General features: G+C 52.0%; 1 protein-coding gene across 2 annotated transcripts in view; it reads right to left on the bottom strand.

The window, feature by feature from the left end:
- Positions 1-12,628, bottom strand: part of POU2F2 (POU class 2 homeobox 2) — a 91,541-nt gene that overhangs the window by 55,429 nt on the left and 23,484 nt on the right. For both annotated transcript variants that reach the window (XM_025424838.3, XM_049094686.1), the window contains exon 2: positions 3,019-3,079. The gene's annotated coding sequence lies outside the window, so the exon portion shown is untranslated. The remainder of the gene's footprint in view (positions 1-3,018; positions 3,080-12,628) is intronic.

Raw genomic sequence — 12,628 nt, 5'->3', positions numbered from 1 at the left:
GCTTTCTCCTGACCTAGTCCCTTGCAGGCCTGTGGGTTCAGGGTAGTAGTGTTGATGCTTGTCTCCCCACCAGCCTGCAGCCCCTCAGAGGCTACACAGGTCTCCCCCAACCCCACTCTGAGGCACAAGGCCTGGCACACTAGAAACCCCCGAAAAAATGTTGGCTGAAGGAAATAAATGGATGGATATGGGTTTATGTGTATGTGTGCTCACTTATTTATTCTTTCAACAAATCCTAACTGAGCATTTACACTGTGCCAGGGGCTGGGTGTCGAGAGCTTGGGGGGTGGGATGTTATACACACAATATATCATCAGATATGGTAACAGTGCTCAGAAAGGAGGAACAGGGTAGGGGGGCAGCCTTTGGGAGGCTGTCAGGTAGCCTTAGATGGGGAGGGGAGGGAGCCGGATGGGAGGAGATCCTGGTACTGAGGAGGCCTCCAGCCACATCTGGGGAATCACTCAACTTCCAAGTGCAGCTAGAAAGGAAAGACCATGGGGATGGGGGCAATGTTTGTTGGAGCTCTTGTTTTGTAATGAAATTATGTACCTAAAAGAGTGTGGCCTCCTTCAAACATGTCTCCCTGGAGTGGAGGGGCATGAAACTTCCCCTGGACCGCTCAAGATATTTTGGTGACAGCCTTCAGGGCCAGTTCACAGACTACATAAGCCAAACATCTCCTGTTGTTACATGTGTTTCTTGTTTCTATCAAAAAACCAACAAGTAGCCCCAGTATTATCTAACCTTTTTTTGGTGCCAAACTTATCAGAGTTGGCACCAAATAAGACTTCAGGGGTTTCCCCAAAATCAAGTCCCTCCCCACCCCCACCCAACCAAGCCTAAGGATCCAAGGATCAGCCACCCTGAGGAAATTCCAGTCACCATGGTGGGTTCTGGTGAGGTCAGAGTGAGAGCTCGAAGTTCAGGCAGACCTGAACGCAAATTCCACCTCTACCGCTCCCTTGCTTTAGGCCTTTTGCCTCTCTGTGCTTCAGTTTCCTTCTTTGGCAACAGGGGACTACTAATTCACCTCACAGGCTTACACTGAGGTTTAATGCAAAATGCCCAGAGTGGGCCCTGGCACAGAGGTAGCCCCTAATAAGTATGGGTTTCCTCATTAGGCTGCAACAGCTCTTGGCACATGTGAACAAATCTTCCAGACATATGTCCCTGAAACCTTGGATACTGAACAAATATCTATTTAAACACAAAGAGCTAAAATCAGAGACTTGATTAGCAACCTCCATCAGCTTTGAAACATAATTCTGTTAACAGCCTCTTATTTTAGCCCGACTTCAGACATTCCTCAAAGCCAGCCTCTAGCCCCCAAACAAATTCTACAATCTGGAAGCTCCTTGACCCTCTTATTTTTATTTTTATTTTTTAAGTAGGTTCCATGACCAATGTGGGATTTGCACTCATGACCCTGAGATTAAAAGTCACATGTTCTACTGATTCAGCCCCTCCTTGACCCTCCTTTCAACATCAAGAGCATCAGGAGACGTGAGTATTCCTGGGAAAGCTACAATTCTGGCTCCTTGGAGAAAGCACACATCCTATACTCAGACTCCTACATTCCTTACTAGTTAGAATGGGGTTTATGGATGGGTTTCAGGGTCTGCAAAGATCCCAAGTTGGAGCACAACTGAGGAGATATAGGGATGTGTTTTCCCAGGAGAAAGTCTATACTAATTGCAGTACAACTAGAAATCTGTGAGGCAAAGATTACCCAAACCGTGTAGTTTGGATCACAAGGAGATTTTTGAAATTTCGTTAGTAGCCAACTTTAAAAATTGGGAGATTGGCTTCTTTCAGGAAATTGTAAAATCTGGCAAGTTAGTTTTGCCTCTCTGTGGGAGACAGTGAGTGGAGCTGAAAAGCAGGCTCCCACCCCAATGCATTTTGTAGTCCACTATGGTCCCTACCAGGTTGCAAACCCTGAGCTACGGCTTTCACCTGCTTCCTAAAGTGAGTCTGGGACCCTGGCTACAGCAAGGATGCACATGGAGGATACCTATGAGGGCAGCCAGAGGCTTCCCCAGGACACCTAATGCCCACCCCTGGATCCCATTCTAACTGGTAAGGAATGTAGGAGTCTGAGTCCAAGATGTGTGCTTTCTCCAGGGAACCAGAATTGTCCTGAATCAGAACAGTTCTAAGGCCTGTAGGTTAAGCTGGGAATAGGGGTGGCAGCAAAGAGTGGGGGAGTCCCACCCCCGAGCACCCCTCTCCAGATGCTCACTCCTCAGGGCCTCATTGAGCTGAGCAGAGAAAACACCAGAGGACACACCTGGAGCCCCTGTTTCCTTCTGAGCCAAGCAGCTGAAGAACTCCTACTTCTGCTTAGGAGTCTCAGTGGGCTCCAAGGAGGGGTCTCACCAATCCTCACTTGTTCAGGGGTATCTTTCAGCTGTATTTCGAGCTCCTGCCTCCTGAGGCACATGCTTCCAAGAAGAAACTTATTTCATCCTTACATCCTGTGTGGTGGATGCCATTATCACCCTCCTTTGATAGATGGGGAAACTGAGGATCACACAGCTGGTGCCATCCGGCTCTGGAGCTGGAATCTGAACTGCCTCACTAGCCTTCTGGCCTCAGGTCAGCACGTAAGGCAGATTCTGTTATTATTATTCTCTTTATAGATGAGGAAGCGGAGGCTCTGACTATCCCAAGTCACTCACAGCTAGGAAGGGAAAGACAAGGGGCTCAGACACAGGTGTGCCTGCCCCCAAGCTGTGATCTGAGCCACCAAGTTATCCATCTCTCTCCTACTGAGTATGACACTCATCAACAGAAACCCTCATGTCACCCACACCCAGAACCAAATCAGTGTGGCCAGAAAGCCACGGGACACAAAGGACAAAAACGCAAAGCAGACTAACCTTGTGGAGGACAGAGCAGAACAAGGAAGGGCAGCTCTCCAGGGAAGAGGATGGGAAGGCAGGGGCTTCTGAGAGGGAACAGGACCCACCCGGAGCATAGCAGTAAGCAAAGCTCTGAGGCCGTGGCCCTTACCTCTTGGGCAAACGCAGCGAAGCTAATACATTCAGGCCACCAACCCGGTCCAGTCGAGAACCTGGAAAGAGAGGAGAGGAGAGTCAGCTGGGAGGGAATCTGTGAAGCGTCTCTGACTCGGGCAGGATGAGGCACTCCTCGAGTGGAGGAACTCTGCTCCTGTCACACAGTCAGGACTGGCAAATGTGGGCTCAGGACCTGCCAACCACTTGTTGCCCCCAGTGGTCATTTCTGGGCTCTGAGTCTCAGTGTCCCCATCTCATAAATGGGCATCCTACTGCCTGTCTTGTTGAACATCTGTTTTTCCCATCAGACTGGAAGCACCTTAAAGGGCAGGGACTATATAGACACAGTTCTATAGCTTTAGCCTTTGGCAGAGGGCCCTGCAAAATGCAGAGTGCTCAAGAAGTCAATGACAGGTGATGAGTGAACAGGTGGACGGATGGAGGGATTAATTGATTCACAAACTATGTATCTCAAAGGACAGCCAGGAGGATCTGATGAGAAAGACATCTGAGTTACTCATTATCAGGTGCCTATGTGTTGCGAGGAGATGAAAATGGAGTCCCAATGATACTTCTGACCTGTATATTTGTTCATTTACTTATTTGCTGGGTCAATCAGCAGATATGAAGCATGTCTAAGCTGGGCCCTGGACCAAGCGGGGGTACAGGGGTGGATTAGACAATGCCCCGGCCCTGTCTGCCAGAGGGTTCGCAGCCAAGTCAGGGGGTGGGTGGCTGGATAAAGACCCAATGCCAACATGCTGGGGTAAGCAGAGGGTGCTGCGGGGACCCCAGCAGAGGTCAGGGAAGACCTAACAAGGGTGTCACCCCTGAACCAAGCCCAGCAGACAAATTAAATGAACTTTAATCAGGCAGAGGGCCAGATGGGAGGAAAGAGCATGTCAGGCCTCTATCTGCCCAGGAGGCAATGGGGAAGTAGGAAAGACAAGGCTGCAGAGAGAGCAGGGGCTGCACCCCACAGTGCCTGCCTGGGCCAAGCTGCTAGGGGAAGGGACACACTCCACTTAGTCTTTTTTTTTTTTTTAAGATTTTATTTATTTATTCATGATAGTCACACAGAGAGAGACAGAGAGGCAGAGACACAGGCAGAGGGAGAAGCAGGCTCCATGCAGGGAGCCCGCCGTGGGATTTGATCCCAGGTCTCTAGGATCGCGCCCTGGGCCAAAGGCAGGCGCCAAACCGCTGCGCCACCCAGGGATCTCTACTTTGTCTTTAGAAAGGTCCTTCTGCGTACTATGCAGAAGAGGGAGAGGACTGAGAGGACATGGGGAGACCTGTCCCCAAAGAGTATTAGCTGAAGCCTCTCTGTGGCCCTACAGGGAAACAGAATGGCAGCTGGTATCAGCCCCACTTTACAGATGCGGCCGACGAGGCTGAGAGGAGATGTGACATCCCTGGGGTCCTAGTTAGAGTTAGGAGCTGGTTAGAGTTAGGGCCGCGTGCCGCCTCCTGAAACCTCATTTCCTGCCTTCTGGGTATATGGTCCTCCTGGAAAAAGAACCCACACAGAGGCTACCTTCGCCCCTGTTTGCTGTGGGCTTTCAGAGAAGGAGCAGGAAACGTCGGATAGGGAGAGATTTCTCGGAGGAGACAGGATATCAGATACCTTCCCACCAGGTGAGTACTGATGAGTTCACAGAAAGGGGCAACATCTGAAGAGGGAGAGCCCTATGAAGGGGGTTAACAAAGACAGGGGGCTCACAGCTGTCTCACAGTTTGGGACCTGTGGGTACAGTCCCCAGAAGGGAGACAACAGGGCGATGGACAGGATGACCGTGCACTACTTTCCTATCTCGTGGCAAGTATGCAGGCACAGATCGGGAGACTGAGGCCCAGGACCAGCAAAGGACGCAAAGAATTAGTGGAGACTGGACAGGAGTTGAGAATGAGAAAAGAGATAGAGAAAAAGACGGACGTACAGAGTGGGGACAAGATGATGGACAGATGGACAGACGGATGGAGAAATGGATAGGAAAGAGACGAGAAGAAATGCGGAGACACAGAGTAGAGGAGTGGAAGGAGCCACAGGCAGAGACCAGAGAAAAGCCCAAATGAGAAAAAAAAAAAAAAAGTGGGTAAAAAGAGCAAGGGGCCCATCCAATTCCACCCCCCCCCCACTCCTCCTCTCTCTACCGGGGCCTCCATCTTCAGGGTAACAGGACCCCTGTTCCCTGGGGAGAGGGAGGAGCTGGGGTCTCTCCCCACTCACGAGCTGCTCCCCCCACCCCCCCACCCCCCCACCCCTGCCTGGAGCTAATCAGCGGCTGTCATCTCCACGGTGAGGTCTTGGTTAAGGAGATTTAGGGCCGGGATCAATAGGAAATTTAAAAATCGATGCAGCGCGCAGGGCAAAATCGATGGCGTTTAATCGCCTTGCCGATTCCCAGTCAAAACAATTAGCCGCGCTGAGTGTTGAACACGGTGGCGACACGGCATTAACCGTCAATATTGGTGTAAGTGATGGCGGGCGGGCGGGGGAATCCCTGAGCCTCTGAGGGCCCCGAGTCAGACGGTGCCCGAGGGCTGGGGTCTTCCCCGGGGCAGCGCCCCACGTTGGCAGTTCCCTCTGGCAGCAGCTCCCACGCCGGCTCTCCCTTCTACACGCTGCCACCCTCAGCTGCAATGCCCAATGCCCATGGGCAGCACTACCCCCGGCCCGGCCTCCTCATCTCATCTCCCAGCCCCCGTGCCCCCATATGTCCTCTGACAGACCCCTCTCCCCAGTAGATAACATCTTCCCTGTGCAGGAGACAGCCCTGTGGGAGCTGGGAGCTGCCTTCCCAGCGGTGCCTGGAGTAGAAGATGGCAGGAGCTATTTAGGAGGTGCCTTCTGCCCGTTTCACAGATGGGGCCTCTGAGGGACAGGGAGGGGAAGCAGCTGGCCATAGTGACCGGGCACAGGAAGTGGAGCGGCCAGGCCTTGAATCCCGAATTCTCTGACTCCAAAGGCTATATTCCTTGCAGCAGGCCACAGAGAAGGGGAGGGTTCTGCTATTTGCCCAGAGGAGAGAAAGCCCTCACCTCTCACCAAAGCTAGTATCAAAGTTTGTGTGTCTTGGTATCGGTCAGCTACCCGGCTGCCAGAGTGTGAGCTCGAGGACAGTAGGCTGGGGCCTGGCTCTTCTGGGGCTCCCTAGCATCAGCCAGTACAGGGTATGGCCCCCAGCTGGAGCTTGGGACAGGCCTGAGGATGACAGTGCCCCTTGGCCCCACACACAGACAGCCTACCTACACTCCCACCAAGGGACAGACGGGCAGAGCAACTGGCCCCCCTGCAAACAAGCAGCTGGATAAGTTCAGCAGAGTAGCTCTCAGTGAGAGCAGCTGGTGTTTCTTGAGTGCTAGCTACAGGCCAGGCTGCCGGACATGCTGAGTTGCTCTGTGGACGTGATCTCACAGAATCCTCGTGACCCGTTTGGTGAGGATCATCCTAAGATAGACATGGAGAGATGGAGGTTCAGAGAGGTGAATTCCCTTGCCCAAGGTCACACAGCCAAGAAGGAGCCGCTCCATCTGACTGGACTCTGAGAGGCGTGTGGGAAACAAAGCAAACAAGATCTAGTGACAGCAAGCAAGAGAAAGTGATGTAAACAGAGGGTGTGGGAACGTAGCACTAAGACTGAGGACCTGGAGGGACCCCCAGGGGGCGAGGGAAGGGAGGCAGGGACAGAACTGGAAATGGCATTCTGGGCTCCGGACTTGGTAGGACTACGATGAGAGATGGTGAGGCCAAGGCTGGCTCTCACCTTCCCTGAACTTGCAAAAGGGCTCCCGGTCCTGGGGTGCTGCATACGGGAGGGCAGAGGCTTCTACCGCCACCTGCTCCCTGGCGCGGAAGAACAGGGCGGGGGGGTGTGAGCAGGGGAGGAGGCCCATGAGATGAGCCAGGGATTGATCTGACAAGGTCCTAATCAAATGGTCAATATCGCTGACCTGACCACTTAACCTATTGATAAGCTGGCAAGGATGGAGCAGGCAGCGAGTGGGCTCAGGGCGGGAGGCAACGAGGGGGCTGGGGGGGGGTGGCTGATGGGATAGTGCTCAGGTCCACAGCGTGCCTGGGTCTGGGAGCCCTGGAAGACGGTGGTCTCCTCCTCAAGCACCCCTCCCTCCCCTCTGACGGCTCACACATCTTTTGTCTGCGGGCCCCTCACCCCTGCCCTGAGGCTAGAAACCATTCCCAGCACCCAGGCCACCGCCAGATCCCCTTGGATGGTGTCTCAGCTTTTCATACATATGAGGGACTTCTCCAAGCCTCAATGTCCTCACCTGTTAAGTGGGGGTAATTATCACAGGGAATGCCAGGAAACAACCTAGATATCCTGTGACTGGGTACAGGAATAATAAATGCTAGTACAGCTGCCACAGAGTGGAGGATGGCAGGGCTGTAGAAAATATGCTCAAAATAAATTCATTGACAAGGGAGTGATGCTCATAACCCATTGTTAGGAAGAAAAAGGCAGGTTATAAACTGGTATATAGCTTATGATCTCATTTGTATGAAACACATACATATATACTCCCCCCACCCCACCCCCTGCTCCCCAGAGAAAAAGGTTTAGAGCAGAAGTCAGAATTCTGAGTTCGGTCCCATGCATCTGAGTTATAAAAAGTTCTTTGGGTAAACTCCTAGGGATACTCCTGTTTGAGAAAAAGCTATCCAGAAAGACAGGCATCGAGAAATTCATTTTTTTCTCATTTGACTCAGTGATCATGGTGGGTTCTTCCTTCAACTCTCTGAATATCTACATTTTCTCTTTTTTCTACAATGAGCATGTGTCACATCAGTTAATGTTGGTAATTGCAAACAGTGGGGCTAACAAGCCCTCCACTGGCAAGACTGTGAGGTGGCGCCCGGTGGGCTTACAGTGAGCCATGTTCCTCTGGCCCTCTTCCCTTTCCTGGCCAAGCTTTAGGTCCCCACTGTGTCTAAGCCCGGCAGAGTCCACCTCCACCCCCCCTCCCCAGAAGATGAATAAATCTAAAGCCTACTGAGCAGAGAAGTGCTTGCTCCTCTACTTTCTCTTCTATCAGAGAAGACAGGGTAGGCCCAAGTCAAAGTCTACACCTCTTTGGGAAATTGGCTGAGGGCTCATAGACAGGAGTGACAACTGGAGGGGAAGCTGTACCCCAGAGGGGGAGGGGGACGGAAAGAATTTTCCCAAAGTCACAGAGCTGGTTGTGACAGAGCTGGGACCAAAGCGGGGCTTCTGACTCCTGGGTCATGCCCTCCCACTGCTGGGAGAAGAACAATTGTAAGAGCAAGTATTCATGCAGACCAGAGGGCTCTCAAGAGAGCATGGACTTCTGTGGGGCAGAAAAGTGTGGTGGCCAAAAGACAGCTCTGCCACCACTTCGCTGTGTGACCCTGGGCAAGTCACTTCACCTCTCTGAGCCTCGGTTTGCTCCAACATACAAAAACGAGAATAATAACACCTGTCTTACGATGTTGGTGTGAGAAGTCAACAAGACCATGCTCATAACAAACTCAGCCAAGAACCTATACAGAAAAGGGCAAGAGAGTGATGGAAATGATATCGGGATCACCCAGCCACGACTGACATGAGAGTTGGGTGTGAAGCGGGTGGGCGGGGATGCGGGGGGAGGGGAAGGGAGAGAGTGTGCATCCTGGTACTCTCTCTTGGGGTTAGCAAATTCAATGAAGACACCTGCCTAAATATGTTCCTTTGTTCGTTCACTCATTCACGTAATAAGCATTTCCTGAGGCCAGTTCTAGGCCAGACCCTGTGCTGGGCCCTGCAATCCAGAGCCGAACAATGGAAGATCCCACTAGGTTAGTAAAGAGGAATTAGGGACGGCTGGGGCTGGTCTCTCATCTGAGAGTTGCTGCCTCAGTGGCCTCCGAACTCTCCCTCGGGGTGGGGGGAGGGGGGAGCTTCTGCTGCCAGGGGCCGAGTACAGGAGCCCAAGCCCCCACTGCCTGACCAGTGTGGCACTCCTGGCGTGTGTGTGTGCATGCACACTGGAATAGTAAGCTCTGTGAAGAAGGGTTATGTTCACCTTTGTGATTCACAGCACCGTGCACGGGGCCTGACACTCTGGGGACACTCCACGCTCAGGGTTTTTTTCCTCCGTTTTTTCTAATGAAAAAAAGTTCAAAGTACCTAGCACAATGCCTAACACCTGGCAGGTACTCGATAAATAGCAGCTATTATTAGTAACATCATCACACGCGCGCGCTCACTCTTCGTCCCCACAAAAACCTTATTTTGCCGAGGAGGAAAGTTGAGCCTTAAAAAGAGTGATGTGATTTGCCCTCAAGCCGGGATGGGCCTGGAAGCAGGGTGTGTGGACCTCACACTCTGGGGTCCCCTCTCCCGTGGCTTGGGGGTGGGGCTGCCAGGGTGTATGCTGGGGGAGAGGAAAAAGAAGGGAAGCAGTGGGGGTGGGGGGCGGTTGGTGAGCAGGTGAGATGATGGGGGACAGGGATGAATTGGCTGAGGCGTGCGGAACATGGTGAGAGATACAGACTACAGCATACGGGTCCAGGGTGCCGGGTCTGGAGTCTGGCTGCTTTGGGGTTCAGGCAGGGACCTGACTTGCCGATACCCAGGTACAACCCCCAGGGAAGGTGAGCTCCTTATACCTTTCTCTGGTCCAGCAGATGTCCACCCCTGCCATTCATTATACCTGGCAGACTGGGATGACAGGGGACCTGTTCCTTTCATCAGACTGAGCACTTACCGTGTGCTGGGCACCATTACAGGCATTGGGGATTCACCTTCAAACAAGACAGAGTCCCTGCCCTCACAGCATTGACCTTCCAGTGGAGGGGGAGATACAATAGACAAGAATACATATCTAAGAGCTAAGAAGGAAAATAAAGCAGATGAAGGCATGGATGACAAGAGAATGTTTCTTTAGAGTGAGAGGTCAAAAAAGGCCTGTGGGGGAAGGTAGGTTTTGAGTAGCAGCCCAAATAAAGTGTGGGGTAAGAGCTTTCCAGGCAAAGGAAACAGCAGGTGCAAAGGCCCTGAGGCAGGACCCATGCTGGCGTGTTTAAGGAACACCAAGAAGGCCAGAACAGCCTGAGCTTCCGGGAGCAGGAAGAAAGGAGTAGAAATTGAATAGGCAGGCAGGCGTCAGCTCATATGGAACTTCTAGGCTAAGGAAGATGTTCTAAGTGGGAAGGGGCCCCCCGGGGTGGGTTGGGGGATGACAGGCCTTCTTACTGTGGCAGGTGAGGGTTAGTCTCACCTTTAAAACTCAGGCTCCAGGGACACCTGGGTGGCTCAGCGGTTGAGTATCTGCCTTTGGCTCAGGTCCCGGGATCAAGTCCCACATTGGGCTTCCTGCATGGAACCTGCTTCTCCCTCTGCCTATGTCTCTGCCTCTGTGTGTGTGTGTGTCTCTCTCATGAATAAATAAATTAAAAATCTTAAAAAAAAAAAAAAGACTCCATTCTCACCCTTTTCCCATATACTCTTTGGGAGCTTCTGACCCATTCACTTTCCAAGAATAAGCTCAAGAAACCTTCAATAAATGCAAGGAATCCCTGACAGGGCTTTGTCAGGGGACTGGGGACTTCCCTGGAGCAGGGCAGTGTCTGGCTTATCCATGTACCCTGGCATGCAGCTCAGGCCTGGCTACAAGAGGCCTCAGAAAACAGTAGCCTACGGCACCTGGGTGGCTCTGTTAGTTAAGCGTCTGCCTTTAGCTCAGGTCATGATCCCAGGGTCCTGGGATTGAGCCCCCCCTGCATCGTGGGGATCCTTGCTCAGCGGAAAGTCTGCTTCTCTCTCTCCCTCTGCACCCTCACCCCCAGTTGTGTGTTCTCTCTCCCTATTTCAAATAAATAAATAAAATCTTAAAAAAAAAAAAAAGTAGCCTATGGGCAGTTACTAAGGAGGTCTGCAACCCTTGACCTCCAGCCCTCAGCAAATTTCCTTGTGGGAGAAGTTCAACTCTGCCCAGAGGCCAAGAGATGGGGGCTGGGAGCAGGGAAAGGTAGTCTGTGTCACTTCCCTGGCCAGGCCTCGTCCAGGGATCCCAGAGTGGTTAACCAGGGCAGGAGATCCCTCCCTCCATGTCTTGCCATCCTTCACCTGTCTGTCCTCCACACCAGGAGACCCTCCAAGGGATCCTCGACTTAGCTCCCGGCTCACATCCTGTCGAGAACTTGGAATAAATCCCAAGCCTTAGAGATCTTCCCAGTGATGTTCAAGCCTCGTCTCCCACCGCTCCCTGCACAGCCCTGCTAATCCAGAGACTTCCCACACTGGCCCACAGTTCTGCACCTGTGCACAGGGAGTGCCTCCATTTGGAAAGCCCTCTGCTTCCCCTTTTCCCTTACACCCTACCCACCCTTCCCCCAGGTCACCTCCTCCCTGAAGCCTCCTGACTCTCCTGCGTAGCTTGGCCACCTGTTCAGCATTGGCCCCTGCTCAGCATTGGCTCCCCCTGCATGTTTTATGTGCCTCTCTCAGAGCCCAGACATCAGGGCCCTAGCCAGTAGGGGAGACTCCATTTCCCACCACAGAAGTTTTCTAGAGGGGACAATGAGGCACAGCTGAGTTGGGGTGGGGGTGGGATCAGTGTCCTGCATTGTTTATGCCTGTGTGGTCTTGGTGAGTTTCGGGAGGGATGCATGTGCACATTGACAATCTGTGTGTTGTGTCTAACGCTCAGCTTAAATGTCACTTCCTCAGAGGTGTTCCATCTGACCCACCAATCTAAACCAGGCTCTCCCATGACCCCTCCCACAGCCTCTGGTTTCTTTCCTTCCCAGATGTTATCACCATTTATAACTAACTATACACTGAGGTCCGATCAGTGCCCATCCTGTTGGCTCAGAGCTTTTGGAGAGCAAGGCTCAGGTCTGTCTTGTAAATCATTGTTTCCCAGCTTCTAAGACAGGGCCTGGTTCACACAGGGCTCAGTTCCTGTGTGATAAGTGGATTCGTTCCATGAATATTTGCAGACTGAAGCATCTACCCATTTTCATTTCGCTCTAAGGGGATGAGTCTAAAGTGGGGGATGTTTATTCCTATAACTCAGAACATGACCCTTCCACGCACTACGAGTGGCTTCCCCATGGGATCTCTGAATGTGGCCTATGTGCACTCATGGGCATGAGGGCTGGGATACCACCATGTTTTAGTATCCGTATTTGTACCTTTTCTGTTGGAAAAAAAATCTCTATGGGAAGGCACCCTGGTACTTTGGTATGTCATGCCCTGTGATGTCTCGGTACATACGTGCATACGTGGATGTCTGGGCTTTCATACCTGTGTGTATGTGCCTCCCCTTTTCCAATCTGGCAAGTCCATTTCAGCATCTCTGGAGATGTATGCACAAATGTCTGTGTGAATCTGTAGGATTTAGTAACTATACATTTTCTAAGAGAATCTCTGGCCAAGGGTACGTGTCTCAGGATGCACAGGTATGTGTGCATGTGTCCAGCATGTGTCTGAGAATCTGTGTACGTGTCTATCTCAGGACCACTGCATATGTCTGCATGTATATCTACTTCAAAATTTGCGTGTGCATCCGTTCAAGACTTATGTGGCCTCCGTAGTTTGGAGACAGAGAGAGAGCGTGTGTGTGTGTGTGTGTGTGTGTGT

Source organism: Canis lupus, chromosome 1 (genome assembly GCF_003254725.2).
Source record: "Canis lupus dingo isolate Sandy chromosome 1, ASM325472v2, whole genome shotgun sequence".
NCBI lineage: Eukaryota > Metazoa > Chordata > Mammalia > Carnivora > Canidae > Canis > Canis lupus.
This window is presented reverse-complemented; position numbering and strand designations above follow the sequence as displayed.